Source organism: Myodes glareolus, chromosome 26 (genome assembly GCF_982192425.1).
Source record: "Myodes glareolus chromosome 26, mMyoGla1.1, whole genome shotgun sequence".
Lineage (NCBI taxonomy): Eukaryota > Metazoa > Chordata > Mammalia > Rodentia > Cricetidae > Myodes > Myodes glareolus.
In genome coordinates this window covers 39,217,445-39,237,415 of record NC_142051.1, presented here as the reverse complement: position 1 = coordinate 39,237,415, position 19,971 = coordinate 39,217,445, and the positions used below count along the sequence as shown (strand labels likewise).

General features: G+C 40.0%; 1 protein-coding gene across 14 annotated transcripts in view; it reads left to right on the top strand.

Moving 5' to 3' along the window:
* Nucleotides 1-19,971, top strand: part of Anks1b (ankyrin repeat and sterile alpha motif domain containing 1B) — a 953,532-nt gene that overhangs the window by 292,537 nt on the left and 641,024 nt on the right. The gene's annotated exons all lie outside the window — the stretch shown is intronic.

The window sequence follows — 19,971 nt, the reverse complement described above, 5'->3', positions numbered from 1 at the left end:
TTTACTTTGTGATAGTTTTTGTGCTTTAATTTAATATCGAGTTGTTAGGCTTCAGTAAAATACAGACTTCAGTAGGGATACATTTAGTGTCTATGTTTGCCTAAGGAGTTGTTTTATACTTTAGTTGAATTTTTAAGATTTGATTATTTATTTGACATCTTGACCACAGCCTCCCATCCCTCCTCTCTCCTTCCACTCCCTCTCCCCACCTTCCCTCCACCCAGTCACACCCCCGCCCCCACATCCATTCCTGCTCTGTATTTGCTCAGAAAAGAACAGGCCTCCCATAGCTGCATTTTTAATGTATAAGTCTTTTTCTTAAAGTCACAGCAGAGAAAGCGATCCATTTACCCAAGCAAATGTTGAAAATGAATGTCTCTGAATCCTTACAACTTCAATGGAAAATCTGCATGCTGTTGGGAAATGTTTGTCACAGATGAAAGCAAAGTAGCTGGTGTTGGATTTTTCTGGCTGAACTCAAGCTTCGGAAACACGAAATATACATGGCGTGGTTCTGTTGCACTTGGGAGGGAGGCTTGGGGCCATGTGTTTCACAAATGACTCAGAGTCTGAGTAGATTTTAAAGAAGGGTTATTATTCCACATAACTGTGCTGTATGGTAGTTCTAAAATTATTGCTTTAAATAAATTATATGGTTTGATATGCAGGTATTTTCTGGTATGAATGGAGCTATAACTCTTAGATTCTAGCCATCATTTTCATGGCTGGAGGGAGAAACACTTTTTGCTGACATCAGGCTTACTTATTATTGCCTTATGTTTGCATAAGAGCCTGGTTATGGGCGGGCGGTGGTGGTGGTGCATGCCTTTAATCCCAGCAGTTGGGAAGCAGAGGCAGGCGAACCTCTGTGAGTTCGAGGCCAACCTAGTCTACAAGAGCTAGCTCCAGGATAGGCTCGAAAGCTACAAAGAAACCCTGTCTTGAAAAACCAATAATAATAATAATAATAATAATAATAATAATAAAAGTGGTTATGCTAGGTTTGATACTTTCAAGTTGAGGTTTTTTTGCTTGCTCTCTTGTTTATTTGTGGACAAGTACTTTTCTGTATCCTAAAAAAAAAGATGCTATTGTCTTATAATTTCTTGGGATCATTTTGTCCTTCAGATGCGAAAGCAGTTCAAGTATGGCCACCAACTGAGCATTTGCTAGGTTTATAAAAAGAACATTTACGAGACTATCATAGTTTATACTGGACTCCTGGGCTGCAGTGGTTTTGTTTTATGACAGTTGTCTTAGTAAGCAGAATTTCCTTTAGTAGGTAATGAGCAAAATACCAAGTTCCTGCCTTTTTTTTTATTCATGTGCTCACCAAGAGCTAACAAAATGTTTTATGAGGTATTTAAAAGATAAAATATATTTAAACAAATCTCTCTTTTTCTAAAAAAAAAATAGGATCCAAAACTTACAAAGAATGTATAGACAGTCACGGCTCTGTAGAGTGTGCACCTGCCTTTCCCATCAACATCACTTGTAAAGAATGTGTAGACACCTACAGCTCTGTAGACTGTACACATGTCTTTTCCATCAACTTCACTTATACAGAGTGTATAGTCACCTACAGTTCTGCGAGTGTGTGCACATGTCTTTTCCATTGACATTATTCCTAAAAATTAACAATGCTATACTTCTGACTTTAGTAAAAGATTAGTTTCAAAGTACAATATGTCACTTGACATTGAAAAATGCATCGGCTTCCAACCAAGTACTTGGAATAAATAAATGTAAAATACCACTTTTTTTTTTACTTTAAATACAGAAGATGGTACTTTATACACACCTATAATTCATTATGATTATTTGTTCTTTGTTTTTCTTTCATGTGGAAGATTTATACATAAACATCCTAAAAATGTATTTGTGTTGACAATAAAAACCAGGCAGGGCCATGCCCAGCCGACCTGATCTCTGCACTTCATGCTCTTATTCATGCTTCCTAGGTTTGTTTCCACCCACAGGAGGAGGGCAATATGACTGTGACTGCCATGGGCTTGCTTTGAGTAAAAACTCTACTGTTGTAGTGTGTATGTGATTTGTTCCCCCAAAGATTCCCTTTCTTCCTCTCCCCTCTCCATCTACCTTCTCCCATAGTCCCCATGCTCCCAATTTACTCAGGAGATCTTGACTTTTTCTACTTCCCATGTAGATTGGATCCATGTATGTCTCTCTTAGGGTCCTCATTGTTGTCTAGGTTCTCTATAATCCCCCTTTCTTATTTAGCTCCCCTTCTGCATCTCTCTCTCTCTCTCTCTCTCTCTCTCTCTCTCTCTGAAAGTGTATATGAGTGTATGGTGTGTGTGTGTGTGTGTGTGTGTGTGCATGAAAGCCTGTGCATGCATGCAAACCCATGCATGCACTCTGCATTCTGTAACCCAGTGAGTTTCATTAGGGCTGTTTCCAAGAGCTTGACTGAGTTGGTTTATAGGAACACAGATACCTTATCAGTGATTGCAGCACCAAGTTCTCTGCCTCTCCTACCAACTTTCATCTGTATATTAATCCTCCATGACAGGGTTTTGATGGGGCCAATCTTATGAAAATCTTGTGCAGATAGTCATGGCTCCTGTGAATGCAATCACATGGCTATGTATTTGATTCATGGAGGTCAGAGGTCCACATCTTTCCCTACACCTCCTTCCCCTTCACATTCTCTTCTGCAGTGTTCCCCAAACCTTGGAGGAAGTGATATGTATCACTTTTGAATGGAAATTCAGCAGCCACTTCCTCTCTGCCTTTTGATTGGTTGATGAGTATCTGAAGTCACCAGTGGCCACTGCAGAAAAAGTGTCTCTAACCCGAGCTGAGGACAGCACTCTTATGTGGGTGTGGTTATTTAGAAAAATTTGACAAGCTATCATGTCGGAAGAAGTCTGTTGAATGGCTTCCCGTGTGACATCTTAACTTATCCCTCCAAGTTAATGGGAAATCAGTCAGCTATTTGCAGCATCTCTTCAAATTAACAGTCCTTTGTTTCTTTGTGAAGGACAGTTTGGCACTAACTGTCAAAATTTGATATTTGAACATTTGTTGGGTTTTTTTTTTGTAAATTATTCTTTGTGTCTTTCACATCATGCATCCATTTCCATCCCATTTATTTCCCCATCCCTTCGTGTACCCCCTCTGCCCCTGCAACACCCCCCACATAAATCAAATAAATAAAATTGAAGAGAAAAAGAAAAGGAGAGAAGGAAAAATCAATCTTATCAGGGAAGCTGCAGTGTGACACAGTGAGCCTTGCAGTAAACACTTTTATCCACATTTCTTTACTTGCAAGTGTTCATTCATTGCAAATGGTCATTGGTCTTGTTTGAGGCCTCTGGTTTCTGCTACACTATTGATGTTGGGCCTTCAATGGAACTCCTCTTTGTTATCCTGCTGTTGCCCTGTGTCATGGAAATCCTGCAGCTTTTGGTCTTCAGGCCTGCTCCCTTCGCGTGCTCCAACAGATCACAGATGGACTGGATATTGGGGTGGACCAATACATGACCCTAGTTCTGCATGCCCTATATTTTTAGAGTAGATTTGAGTTGCTGTATAGTATACTTTCTTTTTAATCTTAAAGTCTCCCTTCGCTGGCCTTTAAATAGATGGAGAATTTGAATAGGCAGTTAGGAGTTAATATCTGCTTAAAGTCAATAGGAAGCCAGCTGAACCAGCAAATGAAGCAGAATGTTGCTTTAGGATTAACTGGAAAGTAAAGTAAAGAAGTGGAAGTTTCAAGCTGACACAGATCTGGTTTTGAATAACAGAATGTGGAAGGAGCTTGAGTTAGTAGAGTAAGCATGGGAATCACGAAGACAGATGATATGGTTATTCGCAGAGGAATGGCCCCCATAGGGTCATATGTTGGAGCACTTGGTTCCCAGGTTGGTGGAATCATTTGGGAAGGATTAGATGGGCGGGGCCTTACTGGAGAATGTGTGTTACCGGGAGCAAATTTGAAGTTTTAAAAGAGACTCACGCCATTCCTAGTCTCCCTTTTTCTGCCTCGTGGTTGTGCATCAGGATGAGAATTTTCAGCTGTTCCTTCACAGATTCTAATCCTCTGCAACCGTGAGCCCAGATTAAACACTTTGTTTTATAAGTTGATTTCGTAATGGTGTTCTGTGACAGCAACAGAAATGTAGCTAAGGCAGAAGAGGGGTACTAGGAGTGGGGTATTGTTGTGACCGGCCTGATCATGCTATTGTTTTGGAGGAACATGGAAGACTTGGAGACTTTGGACTAAGGAGCAGGTAGATGGTATAAATGAGGCTCAATCGATCATCCTAGTAGGACCTTGGAAGATAATTGTGCTGAGAACAATTATGTTGCCTATGACAATCCAACTCAAGAGATTTCAAGAGGGAGCTATATTAGCAACCAGGCTGGAGACTATTCTTGTGATATTTTGGCAAAGAATATTGCTGTTTTCTCCCTAATTATTTGCTAGTTGGAAAGCTTTGGATTAATTTCCTTGTTGGAGATTTCAAAACAGCCTAATGTTGACTCTGTTGCATGACTATTATGCAGGCCTATGACGAAAAGAGCAAGTAGGACAAAGGAAATATAAACGGGGTTCTAAGTGACAGGGGCATTAGGAAATTTAGTGTTGGAATCGAGACTTGTACTGCAAGGGAAGAGATGATGAAAGGAAGGGCTGATTCTGAAATAGAATAGAGGGGGAGGGATGTTCTCAGGAAAAGCTTCCAATTTGTCAAAAAGGAAAGGTGCGGGGAATTTTCTGCTCTTAAAATGCAACAAAACAAGGAAAGCTTTGGCAAATGTGGTTCAGTGGGGCTAGCTAGGCTCCATCCCAAGTAGGCAGTTGAACTTGAAAGTGTTTCCCATATGGTTCTAGTTTAGAAACCTAAAGGATGCAGTGGTAAAGGGGTTATGAATTCTTCTTCCATTGTTAAAGTAAGCCACTGAGGCCAGGCTTCTAGCAGGGGAACCCCTGAATGGATTCCTTAGGAGGCTGTTGTGTGAAGCTGAGAAAATGAAGCCTAGATTGTTTTGGAGATCCCAAAATTTAGGATATACCAGAGCCATGAGACAACTGTGCAGGAGAGCTACAGAACAGGAAGGGTGGAACCAACCCGAGAGAGAAGTATGTTTCAAGCAGCAAATCCCAAAGGGTGGAGTCATTTATGCCTTTGACATTAGATATGGAACTACAGGATTTGGTATTGTCCCTGCTGGGTTTCTGTCTTGCTTCGGCCCAGTATTTCCTCATACTGTCTCCATTATTCATTTTTGGAATAGTAATGTATATTCTACGACATTGCAGGTTGGAAGCATGTAAATTTAAAAGAAATTTTTATAGTGGGTTAAAATTAAGAATGCCTTGAGTCTCTGTAGAGACTTTGTACTTTCAAATGGGTGTTGAGACTGTGAAAACTTTTGGAGACTTTTGAAGTTGGATTAAATGAATTTTTATTATGATTTGGCCATGAGTCTTGGGTACCAGAGAGTAGTTTGAATGAGAATGGCTCCCACAGGCTCATATTTTTGAATGCGTAGATGCATAGCCCCTAGTTGGTGGAACTGTTTGGGAAGGATTAGAAGGTATGGTCTTGATGGAGGAAGTGTGTCACTAGAAGTGGACTTTAGGATTTCAGAGGAATTGGTGCCATCCCCAGTGTCTCTCTTTGCTTTGTGGTTGTGGATTAAGCTGTGAGCTCACAACTCTTCCTTTGATCCACCATTATGGACTCTAACACTCTGAAACTGTGAGCCCCAAACTCAATGCTTTCTTTTATATGCTGTCTTGACCGTGGTATTTTATCACAGCAATAGAAAAGTAACTCAGATAGATAACATATGGGAAATTCTTAGTTTGACATCTGAGAGATTCCTTGATTTAGCCAGTAGTTTCTTAAGCTGCCTGTAGATACATGATTCCAATGATTCAGTGTTGCTATTGGTTATTCGAGCCAACTCTTAAAATATTATATAAAGTGGAACATCTTCAAGTTGCCTCCTAAATCACATTAACTCCAAGAATGAAAAACCTTGTAAACCATTGAAAAGGTGTTTTCTACAGGTTTAATGACATTGCAATTGTTTGCACATGCACCTACTTCATAGCAGGTGATTCTCTCGGAATGCAGAGAGAGGAATGCAGGAGTTTATTGCAGGAGTTTATAGAAGCAGGAGTTCATTGCACTGCATCACTGCATGGGATAATTGCCTCACAGCACTAAATGTTTATTAATAGCCCGAACAAAGTAGGCCTGCTTACTTAGAACACAGTGCTTTCTACCAGCATATAGGTAGAAAGTTCATAGGTTCAGCACTATATTCTCAGGGATTTCTTTCCTTTATTTTCTTTCTGCCTTTGAGGAAAAAAAGGTAGTAAATGAATAAGATATCTATCTATCTATCTATCTATCTATCTATCTATCTATCTATCTATCTATATATCTGTCTATCTATCTATCTATCTATCTATACGAGAGAGAGAGAGAGAGAGGGAGAGAGAGAGAGAGAGAGAGAGAGAGAGGAGAGAGAATTAACATTGATCTGTCACATTGAATTACTATGTGGGATCAAAATTTTTGAACTTTACCCTAACTTGTGAGCATGTCTTACGCAGCCATTTATTTTTCAGATAATTCTAACAAATTTTGGGATTAGAGACCTCAGTGTACGTTTTCATCTTACCTGCAATCTAGTACTTTAAAAGCATACTGTTCACGAAGAGCCAAGCTTTATCTGTAGGTTAAATTGATAATAGTTTTTACACATTATATTCATGTATATTATTTTAAAATTTTTATTAGTTTCTCTGTGAGTAATAAAAAGGAAATTTATCATTGCCTTTTGACAGTACTTGTTACAACCATCTAACAGGCCCAGTGAGTTGTTTTCCTGTAGTAACCTGGTCACTGCGATGGGACTACTCTGTTCCTACCTCCCTCAGGGGACATCACTGGCTTGTAAATTGGGGACAGGAACTAACTGAGCATGTGTCACCTGGTTTATGGTGCAGAATGCATGCAGAGTAAGCTTAGCCATAAAGAACCCGGTTGGGAGACTTAGTACCAATCTACCAAATTGTGGGGTTCCCATTTTCTCTGTGTCTGAGCTGGTGTCTGCTGTCTGCCCGGCCTCACTGACATTTAGTCCTATTGGCCTGACCTCTTTGTGTCCTCTACAGGTGGGCAAATCTGACCCTCCTGCTAGCCCAGTCTCACCCCCTGTTGTGTGCACCTGTCACTACAGCTGCTCCCCTGCTGTCCCAGCAGCACTGACTAGTGGGGACAGGCCACCCGGGTCTGCATAGCTAACAGTGTTGACCGGTCGGTTCTTTGTAGGAAAGATTTGTTAAGTTCCGGACTTTTATCCATAATTTGGAAAAAAAAAACAAGGCAGCCACTTATTGTAATCTCTGAATTCCTAGTCGAATGACCATAAGTCTTGGTGTGCTTAGCAGGAGTGAGTGTGACATTGGAGACATTGGTGTGCAAGTGGACGACTGTTTCTTCACAGGAGCAAAAGACAAGGTGGAAAGAAGAGGAAGCAAAATGAAAACTGTGTTTTATATTCTGTCTTTGCTCTGGTCTTTCAAACTACGTGTTCTCCAGAATAATGGCCCCGGCTTAGTCACCCCATCAGGTGGGACCTGGCCTCTTTCCCTTGGTCATCCATGGTAACAGGAAACACGTGTCCCTGCAACTTTACACCAGTCCAGCACTGTTTGCTTGAACTCAAGTATGCTCTTCGTCCTGTGAATGTTTGTATTGTGTATTGACTGTTTCTTCAACTGACCGGCATTTCCTGGATTTCTATACCTAATTATAACGACTACTTATTTATGTTTGAATGTTCAGTTTTTTTTCCAGTTTTTAAATTCACTATTCTGATGATTGAGTGCTTCTCCTTCCCCCATCCACATAAAAGGATGGGATATTGGTCTGCTGGCATTGCAGAAATCATCTGGGGTCGCTCCCCGCTACTGTAGTTAATACGGTATAGGCAATGCCCTCTGATCTTTTCGCGTGAAGGCTGTTTCACAGAATGCGTTTCCTTTTTGTTATCTTATCGGTGAACTACATTCGTTCCTTTTTTCTTCCTAAGTAGATCATCTGGGTTTTTGTGGAGAATTCATACTGAGATGATCTCTGTTTGGTTTTGATCCGTGTTTGGCATATTTTTAGTTGCGTTTATTTGCTTCATTAAGGAGATTATTCTTGGGATTTCACTATTTACAGTTTCACCTACGTGTGCAGATTTCTTCACAACCATACCAGAAATAAAAGTCAAAGTTGAATGTTTTTGGAACTGTTTCATCATCATCTTCAGGTGGCCTATAGATTCATGGACTTTTTTCTTGAGCATTTAGCTTTCTAAAGCTTGAACAAAACAAAGCAAACACCATCTTCTTTCCCATCGTTAACCCTCAAAGGTGTGCCTAATCATTCACTCAAGAGACACGGTATTTTGGCACAAACGCTGCTAGTTTCTACTTGCATTTGAGACAGGAGTTCACTACGTGTTCCAGGCTAGCCTTGAAGTCACGATCACTGTGTGTTAGCCTCCTGCGTACTGGGATTACGGTGAGCTGACATCACACCCGCCTTGGTGCTTCTGTAGTCGTTGGATTTTAACATGAGTGAGTCGTAACAATGACTGTATCTATGGACCACTAGGGTACCACACTGTGTAGTTTATGTGGTATAGCTCATGACAGTTCAAAGTTAATTATTTATTTTATTATTGCATTTTCAACTCTCACAAAGTTTAAAGTAGGTATCATTGCTTCCCGACTTCTCAAATGAGAGAACTGTGACTTTGCTGCAAAGGAAAAGCTTGGGTTCTTCCTCTGGCCTCCTTGTCTTTAACTGGTACTGTGTTCTTCAAGCGTATGTCACCAAAATGTTGTATCAAAATGGCCTGGGGGTTTGGACAACATAGACCTCTGAGCTCACTGTTGGGATTTTTGATTTACTGAGAATTTAGTGATAATGCCTCAAGTCTGCATTATTTAAGAGAGACCCACAGGATTTTATGCAGCGTGAAGTCTGTAGATCCTGTATTACACTGCATTGCTTTTTCCTATCAATGATATTTATTAATCTTTTCAATCCAGCCAAAAATAAGTTTTAGTCCCTTGACATAAACTGTGATTCACTGCACATACTTAAAATTGAATTTTTAATTTTAGGTTTAATACTAGAAAAGAATTTTCTTTCCGGTAGAAATTGTGGCCCACACAATATGTGGGTTTAGAATTTTAATAGTTTTTTGACTTGTGAGAGTTTTGTGATGAGCAGAGATAATAGCCCCTCCTGCTCATCCCGAGTTGCTGATTTCTTCCCACACAGAAATTTTCAGATACTAAAAATGACGAGTCAAGCATTTTACTAATCCTTTTCATTTTTTGTAAATATGGCTATTAATTATATGTTTTCTCTTCTACTTTGTCCCCTGTATTAGTTTGCTGTGTCTACCATAACTGCCTGCCCGAACCACAGGCATTTGGCTGTTATTTTATCGTTTGGCAGTTCTAGAAGCTCCAAGTTGGAAACAAAGAGTTGACAACAGTCATTGAATTAAAGAATCACTCAAATTTTAAAAGAACATTTATTTAACAAACTTATTACCCACCCACAAAGGTCCACTTTCCAAATAAGGTCCTGTTCTGAGGTACCAGGGCCCCTGGCTCCCATCCATGCATTTTTGGGTTGATGCACTCAGGTACGTGCCATACTCAAAGTAACAGCCCTGGGTAGGAGCAACCTGGTTTTCTCGGCAGTGTGCAACCTTTGGAAACAGTCTGGAAGATTGAAACCTTCCATTCTGAAGAGAGGAAATTTGCAATGAATCTGGCTCCCTGCATGTTGACAGCTTCTTCCAAAGGGGATTATGTCCTAATATTTATAATCAAATGGTTGATACAAGTGAGATCTCATTATGGCTTTTAAAAGACGCTCTCTTTCTCTCTCTTCTGTCTTTTGTTTTTATTTTGGTTTTGTCTGAAATAGGGTGGCTCAGGCTACCTGAAACTTGCTACCACTATGTAACCCCAGGCTGGCTCTGACGTCACTGTCCTCCACCTGCCTCTGTCTCCCAAGTACTGAGATTAAAGGCGTTTGTGATTGCTCCCAGCAATGTTATTGTTTTTCACATCCTTGATGAGAAGAGGCAGGCTGTGCTCTTTTGCTCTCCATTTCAGTAAAACATAGTGATGGGAAAATGATAACAGCTATGCGACACATGTGAATGGTTATGATCTAGAAACAGACATGGGAATTTCTGATTCCATCTACTCCCAGGGCATAGGAAGAAAGTTAAATATAAGTTTTAAGTCCATGTCGACTAGTGACTGGTGAAGTAGGCTGAAAGATGCTTAAGCTCACATGTTCACCAAAAAATATGTAAAGTGTCCATTTTAGGCCCCTTTATGGTTTTTAGCAATTTGATTAAGCATAGTTGCTTAAAGTTACACATATTAAATTATAAGAGTGGCCTGACACCAGTCCTTACACAGTATTTCTAGTTATTTTTCATGATCTGCTCTTATCACTTGCTTATTTTCCCCTGGTATTTCATCTGTTTAATTTTAATTCATAATTCTGTTTATATATTAAAGGTTCAAATCCTTAGTCATGTTTGTTAAAGAAAATTTTATTTATTTCTTCACAAATAAATTCATCTTTATGTCTATTTGTTGGTCACTTTTTTCGCTCTGCAGTTCTGGTTATGTGTCTTGTTACATCTCTCAGTCAGAGGTCATTCTTTAAGGTTACTATAATAGCAAATGTATTTTCTCATTATTTAAACATATATCTGGGATCAATCTTCATGGTCATATAGTGAATATCAATTTACTGAAATACAGTGCTCAGTAGATAGAAGCAGGAGGAGAACCACAAGTTCAAAACCAGCCTGTTCTATGTAGTAAGTTCCAAGTCAAATATGGCTACATAAGGAGAGTATGTTTAAAAAAGGTAGATGGATACGGCGTTTCAAATCTTTTTCAGAGTTCTTATTTATTTTTTAATGACTGGTCTGTTTCAAACTAGCAATTACTAAATTATCCATCGTTTCCCTTCTGACTTGAATTGCCATCTTCTAAATATAAAAAAAGATTCCACAAACGTTGTAACTGTTTCTTTTCACATATCTTTTATAACCTATTGCCTTTCAGTTATTGTATCAGACCATTGATGTTTATTTAAACATAGGATGGAAAAGGCCGACCTTCTTCCCTTCCGTTGTTTTCTCTTTCCCCTGGTTATTGGCAAACACTTATTTTTTCAAACTCACTTTCGGATTCTGTGTCAAGGCTCCAGATAAGTGGGAGGCATGCTGATGGAAAAGCACCACACTGGCTTTGAGAGAGATAAAAATCATTGGATTTGATTATTGGCTGCAAAGCACTTTCTTTTCCATTAAGGTACAATTTTTTTTTATGTCTTCAGCTGATGTGTTATGAATTTCCTGTTGTTCTTGTACCAAATTCCCCAGATTTAGTAGGTTAAAAGCAATTTTATTATTTCACAGTTATGATTTTAACCTATTTAGCCTGTTTAACCAGGATGAAATAAAGCAGAACACACTGCTTTCCCTGCAGTCTCTAGTGGAGACTCTGGCCTTTCATCCTCTTCAGCATCTGTGCCCTGCCTGCATTCTTTGGTTCCTAGCTGAATTTTTTATTTGTTATTTATGCATATGATGCTTGCACATGTGCGTGGGTCATGTGATGTATGCACATGTGTGTGGCTGCATGGGTGTGACAGTCTTGAGGCCAGAGGCTGATATCAGTGTCTCCCTCTACCTTGAGACAGGGTCTCTCACTAAGCCTGAAGCTCATCGGTTGCCTAGGCTGGCTGCCCAATAAGCTCCGGGGAACTGCCTGTCTTCCATCTTCAGTGCTATAGTTCTAGGGTCACAGAGGGTGCCACCACACCTAGCTTTTGGGTAACTGCTGGTGATTCTACTTAGGTCCTCATGCGGGTAGGAAAGGCTTGTCATCAAAGGAACTACCTCCCTAGTGTCTTGCTGCTGACCTCTAGATCCAAGGCTAGCGTGGCGCATTACTATAACATCGACTCATCTTCCTTCCTCTTTATTTAAAAGGAACTTTCTTTTCTAAAAGATATATATAAAAGAAAACATTGCATATTTGTACAAAATTCTCATATATATATGTATTACATATACATATATATGTTTTCTTTTTATCAAAACCACCCCAGTGCCATGTCTACAACTTTCCCAGGTTTCTACTACCACACCTTACTTCCAACTTCATGTAATCTTTAACACACACACACACACACACACACACACACACACACACACACACACACACAATGTATTTAGTGCTTGCAGTACCTGTGAAAGCCAAAAGAGGGCATTGGCTCTCCTGGACTGAAGTGCCCTGAGCTAGAAGTAACTTCCAGAACCTGAACCATTCTGAAAGAGCAGCAAATGCTCTTAACTGCTCAGTCACCTCTTCAGTCTTATTCTCTCTGTGTGTCTCTCTGTCTCTGTCCCCTCCCCCAAATCCAATCAGTGCTTCTGGTAGATGTGTGGTTGTAAGGCCATTCTCGGCCATCCTACGTGGATCCACATTCATGACTGACTCTCCCTTCCCCAGAAGCCGTCAACTGCCAATTTCTGTTCATATCGAGTTAAGACTTTTGTGAGCCTCTCCCCTATCCACGTTGGAACTTTGCCTGACTTGATGGTATGCAGGTCTTACATATGTGGCCTCAGCCACTGTAAAGTAAGTTCATGGGTTCAACCAGCCTGTTGGGGCTGGGAAACTGTTTTGTAAAGATTAATTCACTATTGGCTCCTTGTGTACACACTGTTAATTTATATATGCATCTGCAGAGCCCCATAGTCATGCAGCACAATATAGTCAGTGGCCCAGAGATTGGAATATGGTTCTGGGCGGAAGGGGAGGAGTTATTCTCCCCAACGTGGTAACCAGTGTTACTTTTTCTTTTCTGGGGATGTCCTGTGGGCATCAAACTTTTCTCATAGCCAATGGCCCTTCTTTTAAAATTCTTTTATTATTGTTCTATATTTGTATTATGATGTTCCTGACTTGAATGCCATTGTAAATCTTTTGAGGAATTTTTTTTTCTCTCGATATCGTGGGTATGTCAAAGTAAAGCAGGCTGCTTCCAAAAGCTTTTATCTGCTTTGAGTCATTTGGGATTCTGAATCATCTCAAACTTCCAAACAGCCACAAACCCACACTTCCAAGTTTTAGGGTTATTTTCTCTTTTGTCAGCCAAAGAATCCAGAGAGCACTGAAAGCACACAGGTCTCATGATACTGACACAATGCTTTTTAGTCCACCCACCATCTTAAAATTCATCCAATTTGTCATTCTCTCCACCCTGGGGATGATCAGGCCCGGTATGACGACTCTACGGGCAAAGAACCTTCTACAGGAGACAGCCAAGTTCAACCTAAATTAGAAGTAGAAATTTGGTGTGTAGACGAAGCGTTTCTTCCTGCTGCCATTTTCCCACCTTTGCCATCCTCGGTCCTAGAGCAGAGCCATTGTAACCTCCATTCTGCCTTTCACATGTTCGAGGTCCAGTATCTCCCTGTAACTTTTTTCTTCACCTTTTCTACGCGTGGCATTTGCTCAAGGCCAAGTGGTTGTTTTACTCATCCATGTCCAAAGGAAACATCCTGTCTGGCTTTTTTCCTTCCTCACATGTGGGTCTCAGCACCAGGCCCCGTGCCCCCGTGGTCGCCAGCCCTTCAGTCCTTAAAGTGTGACTGTGAGTTGAGGGTAGGAAAAGAGTCATGTGATGTACTGTCTGTCAGAGCTGTCTCAGAAGGCCCCAGCGCCACCCGTTTCTGATCGTAAAACTCATCACTGAAGTGTTTGTTAAGCAGCTGTGCCCATACCTGGTTTCTTCATGATTGTGATGGATTCTTTTAAGTCAGTAGGCCAAGTTTTTCCCAGTTCCTATAATGAGTAAAACCTGAACTTCCTTACTGTGGTCAGCATAATCCAGTTAGACTTTCCTTTATGCAGTTACTAAAGTAAATCATTCATAGTTAGCACAGAAGGGAAGAGGCCAGGTACTCTCTCTAGTATGAATTTCATACTTGTATTAAATCAAACCTATGCCATGTTAATGTCTTTAGCTGATTTATTGCATTCTGACTACTACCAATAGCTATAATTCTTTACTCATGACTAAAATTCTTTACTCATTACTAAAAGATCTTATATTTAATTACTGATAAATTTTGACGTGTCGAGCAGTTTTTAGCTTCTGTGGAAACACAACATAAGCAACATATTAAAAGCATAGTCTACTGAAGTTTTGTTTCTAATGTTTATTTTTCTTGAGGTGTGGGAGCACAGAACTTCCTACTAATTTAGGTAGTGTTCTGCACAGGTTTCTGAAAATCCAGAAGAAACAGTGTTTGTACCATACACTTCACAGTTGAGTAGGGAAGGTAGGATGCAGCAGGCTAAGTACAACAGAGCACCAAAGTGATATATTTCTTCAGTTAAGTTAGACAGTGCAGGGCCCAGGGATCTGTTTCGAATCCAGGGCTGAAACTCCATTCCTTGGAAGAAAGCTGCTGACGATGGCCCAGAACACAGTCCGGGGTTGTACTACTGCGGCAGGAATGTGAACACAGAAATAAGGGTAGGATCTAGAATCTCAAGTAAAGACAGAAGCCAAATATGAAAAGGGCAATTGCTCCCCACATCGAGAGCCCAGTTTAGTTTCAACAGGTAGAGTCGAGTCCTTCCTTGGGATCACTCACCCCCCCTTTTCCATCTCTGTTGCTCATTTCTGGGGTTGGTTGTCAATGATATATTGACAGTGCGCTTGTGCACAAAGGCCAGGATTTCTCACTGTAGGAGGAGGACATTCGGGAGCTGAAAAACCCATCAGGCCGGATTCTACTCACAAATGTGTGGAGGTAAAGATTGGGTGGTACTGCCTTTACCACGATGCTCATGTGTGCATTCTAGGTTGGGGCCCAGTCCTTCCACTCTGCAGATCTTGCACTGGCTAAGTCTTTTCGCACTCCCCGAACCACTTTTGGAGTGAAGATTAGATCAATGGTTGTGAGCACTAAAATGAGAATCCTTTGGGTAAATAAAATGTGGTTCTTTTCACAGAACACAAAAGATTTCAATGTGTGATTTTCTTGAGCGGTGTTGTCTCAGACTTACATAAACCAAACTTTATTAAGTGTTCGTACACCTTGGAAAGAGATGACCTTGACTCGTGTGAGTGGAAGAAGCAGACTGGAGGACACAAAGTGAAGAGTTACTTTATACACTCCTTTTCCTCAGCAGGCATTCACGGCTCTGCCGTCCACACAGAGCTTGGTAAATGCTAGGCAAACACTTTAAATATTAAGACTATTTATCATAATAATAGGATTATGCTTCAACTTATTAAACAATACCTTGGTTTATTTGTCTAGCTCTTGTTATATGAATGTGATTACTATGCAGGTCACTATTTATTCAACGGAATCACTCAGTAAGAGAATTCTGATTTGTTTTACGATTTCTGCTAAGGATCAACATGTACTGATGCTGTAGCATTTCATATTCGCTCTTGAAGGTATCACAAAAGCAAGAGCACTAATTGGAACACGACTAACCCTCAACTCCCTCTCATGAGTATTTGGAAATATAATAACTGTGTAAAACAAGCAGCCTTGGAGATGAGAGGCTAGTTTGGAAGTTGTTCTGGTAGTTCCTACAAGATACACTGGTTATCTAGACAAAGCAGAGTGGAGAGAAATAAATGTGTTTGAGGTAGTGCTCAAGTTTAGCCCTTGACTGACTGGGAATCGCAGCGAGGAAGCATACGAAATGAAGGTGAGTTTCTTTAGGTGATCTGCCGTATGGAGTGTAATTTTTGGGGTGGACAAAGCACAGGGACTTATTTAAGGACCTGGAAAGTGTCGATGCATTCAAATAAACCTGAGGATAACAGTGAATGGTTTGACATAGATGGATGTGAAGAGAGATTTATCCTACCAGGTAGCAAAATTAATTTTAAGGTTTGGTGATCAAAACTGTGCAATGCCAGAGATAGAACAGAATGACATACAAATTAATTTCAAAGTTCAGAAACAGATTTGACTTTAGGTAAGCATATGGTAGATATCTTTTGTTGTGGGAATTCTATTTCTAAAGCGCAGAGCATATAAACAAGTTGTATAAATAAGAGATTTTTTAAGAGCAAAACATTAAATTTCAATATGATAGAACTTACTAAATTATGTATATGAGAAGCTAATGTTAATTTATCATTTGAACATAATCAGATGCATTTGGCATAGGTCATATCTCGATAAATCCATCGCAAGTTAAAAATAGTCTAAGCTCAAAGTCCATTTACTTCAGCTATCTTGTAGGCATCCCAGGTTAGCAATAAAATATATTGTAGTGCATCACTTAGTTACTCCTTTGATCACGTGTCTCACTGGGACCTGCGATTTCCTGTCACCGAGGACTGTCAGAAGGGAGTGTTCCACTACCTATCACTAGCCTAAGATAGGATGAAACTCAAAATTTTGAGTACCATCCCTATGAATATAGGTATGTTGCTCTTGCATAACATGGAGTCAGAAACTTATGTCAAACATCATAAGTCAAAGACAAAAACTTGAAAAGAGTTCACAAGACATTGTTAGACGTAAACTATGGTTTATAAAATGTATATATGATTTATGTTATATACGATTTATAGAAAGTTAGATACAGCAGCTGGTGCTCATTATCTTAGCACATGGGAGACTGAGGCAGGAGACTGAAAAGTTTGAGGCCAGCCTGGGCTACACAGTAAGATACTGTTGAAAATATTTGAAGGTTAAAATAATTATGGATGCAGGAATACTCGAAACAGAAAACAGGGCTGCCTCTTCAGTCAATTGTGGTGGAAAATCTGATGGCCTCACAGAAGAATTATCTTAGATTTGTATCTCACCCTAGCTGCAAAAATTAACTTGAACTGGACTTAAGACACAAAACCTGAAGCTGCAAAGCGACTAGCAGAAAACAGAATTAAAATCTCCGTATTTGTCCAGGCAAATAACTTTTTATCTAAGCACAAAATAACGAAAGCAAAGTAAAGAGCGAATCACATCAGCTCAATAGTTTTCTTACAGCAAAGGGGACAGCGAATTGCTAAGGCGACCTATGAAGTAGGCTAAGGTATTTGTAAACCATGCATCATAGAATTTATATCATCATATAGGGCACTCAGCTCCATAGTTGGAAACAATTTACCCTTTACAGTGGACCTGGAGAGCTGTTCCTTAAAGAAGATATGTAAGATGACCAGTGGGTTTAAAGAATGCCCCTGCCTAATAACCAGAAAAATGCACATCCAAACTACAGTGAGCTCTCGTAGCTGTTAGAACGACTAATATGAAAAAGATAAATTTGCTAGTTTGGGGAGGATATGGAGAAAATGAAAGCTGTGAACACCACTGGATGGGAGCTCAGTTGATGTGGCCATTCTGGAAAACTGTAGGGAGTTTCTAAAAGCATTAAAATGTATTGATAACGATCCATTCCACCACTGGGCATCTTTCGAAAGGATGTGGAATCAGTGTGTTGGGGTGTTACAATGCACTCCCAAGTTTACTGTAGCGCTATTCACAGACGTCAAGGTTTGGCATCAGTCTGTGTGCCAACAAATGGAGAAAGTAAATTAGCCCATCCTTAGTAGTTAAACCTCCAGGCCATTTAAAAATCCTAATCATGTTTCATCAACAGTGACATGGCAACTTTACCAAACCCTTGAATTGTTCTGATAAATTTAATGCAGGGTTTTAGCTGGAGACTTTATCTATTTTATTTTCAAAGTTGAAAATTCTTCTTTTTCTTCTTCTTCTTCTTCTTCTTCTTCTTCTTCTTCTTCTTCTTCTCCTTCTTCTTCTTCTTCTTCTTCTTCTTCTTCTTCTTCCTCTTCTTCTTCTTCTTCTCCTCCTCCTCCTCCTCCTCCTCCTCTTCCTCCTCTTCCTCCTCCTACTCCTCCTCCTCCTTCTCCTCCTTCTCCTTCTCCTCCTTCTCCTCCTCCTCATTATTACTACTACTATTATTATTATTACTACCCCATACTTGCTCCAACATTTGTTGTTCCCTATTCTGTTGATACTTGCCTTTCCAACTCAGATAAGATTGGAGACTCTTTGATTAGACTTTATTTGATTTTATTGTAATCTCAGTTTTCTCTTCTTCCTGCCTTTCTTCTTCCCTTCCTCCCTCCCTCCCCTCCCTTTCTTCCTTCCTTCCTTCTCTCCTCTCTTTGGCTCCTTCCTCCCTCCCTTCCTTAGGTTCTTTCTTTCATTCTCCTTTCTTTCACTGTGTTACTCAGGCTGCTGCCCTCAAACTCAAAATATCCCTGCCTCAGCTTCATGCGTAGCCAGGATGGCTTGTGTACGCCACAGCTTCTCGGCTTTAAAAAGCAATGAAGTAAGCAATAACAAACTAACGAAAAGGCAGACTCCTTTAGATGGCAGTAGTTTTATCTGTTTAAAGGACAAGAGACTGTCCAACTGATGCACAGGGCGTATTCAACTCCTGCCGCATGGCAGGGTGGGCAGCAGATTCTGGATACAGGGTGGTGCCGAAGATAAAGTACACGGAGGACAGCAGTCTTCCGGTAAAACCGTGAAATGTGCTTCACCCATTCTCTTATCCACAGAGAACTAGCTGGAGATTTTCAGCAGTGGGGAGTCTATTCTGTTGCTTTCCAGTTCCATTTGTTGGCTTACTTTATCAGTGTGTGTTTATTTTATAAAACAAGTAATAGCTTTAATTCATAAATTTATTTGGAGTATTGACCCAAGTTTTCTCTTCTTATCTTCTAAACATTAGTCTTTTCTTCTTTCAATTTTTTGCCTTTCAAGAGCTTTGCCCTTCCCTCCACTTTGCGAGACTGCACTTGAGGGAGAGCCTTTCAGACACGTTGAGAAACGCGTTCTATAGCTGCACAGCTTCTCTGGGCCGAACACTGCGACTCCTTTCATCATTTTTCCTCTAACATGGGGTTTTAAAGCAAATACCCTCTTGATTGCTTCCTCTGGATGCGTTCTACTTTGTCACCCTTTGTTGTTAAAAATAAATTACTCCCAATTTCCTGCTTTCAATAGAGTAGAGAGAACATAATTGACTCTTTGATGTGTGAGGGTCTGGTGTGGTCTGAAAGCAATTACCCTGACCTTGAATTCCACTTACTGTAAATATCATTATAGAGAAAGTAGGAGCTTGTACTAAGTCTGTATCAACCACGGAATAGATCTTGGAAGATTTTCTGAAAATGAGTTTATTTTCTTGTTATTTGTTTCCCAGTTATGAAGTGTACTTTATAAAGTAACAAATAGGAAAGAAATACAGTGTTGTTCATTCTGAAATCCATCATGCAGGTAATTTGTCTTCTCAAGTAGACTATGAACTCCCTGAGAGCTAGGACTGTGTCCTACCAATTAGGACAGGCTTAATATAGCCTCTCTCTCTCTCTCTCTCTCTCTCTCTCTCTCTCTCTCTCTCTGTCTCTCTCTCTCACACACACACACACACGGAAGGCACACACACAGAAGGGGCAATAATTATTGGTAACTAGTTAATTCATCATTCATAAGAAATTGAGATGTTAAACACAATTAATTGAATTATGTTTTTTAGAATATATTGAGGAATTAATAACATAAAATATGAATAATATGGATATAAATTATATCCTAACCTTAAAACGTATTAGCCATAGTGGATTAGTTATATAGTTGACAGTGTTTACATAGAAAAATGTTACTGTGATGGATGGGATACTTACAATTCTAAGCGTAGACTCAAACAGCAATGACTTATAATATAAGGAGGCTGATATTTACTTACAAAGCCCGAAGAAGCTTTTTCTAGGTCTGTTCTAGCAATTCAATGATGTCATAAGGGTACCAGGCACTTGTATCTTCATGTTGCAGCTTCTGGGTTTTTAT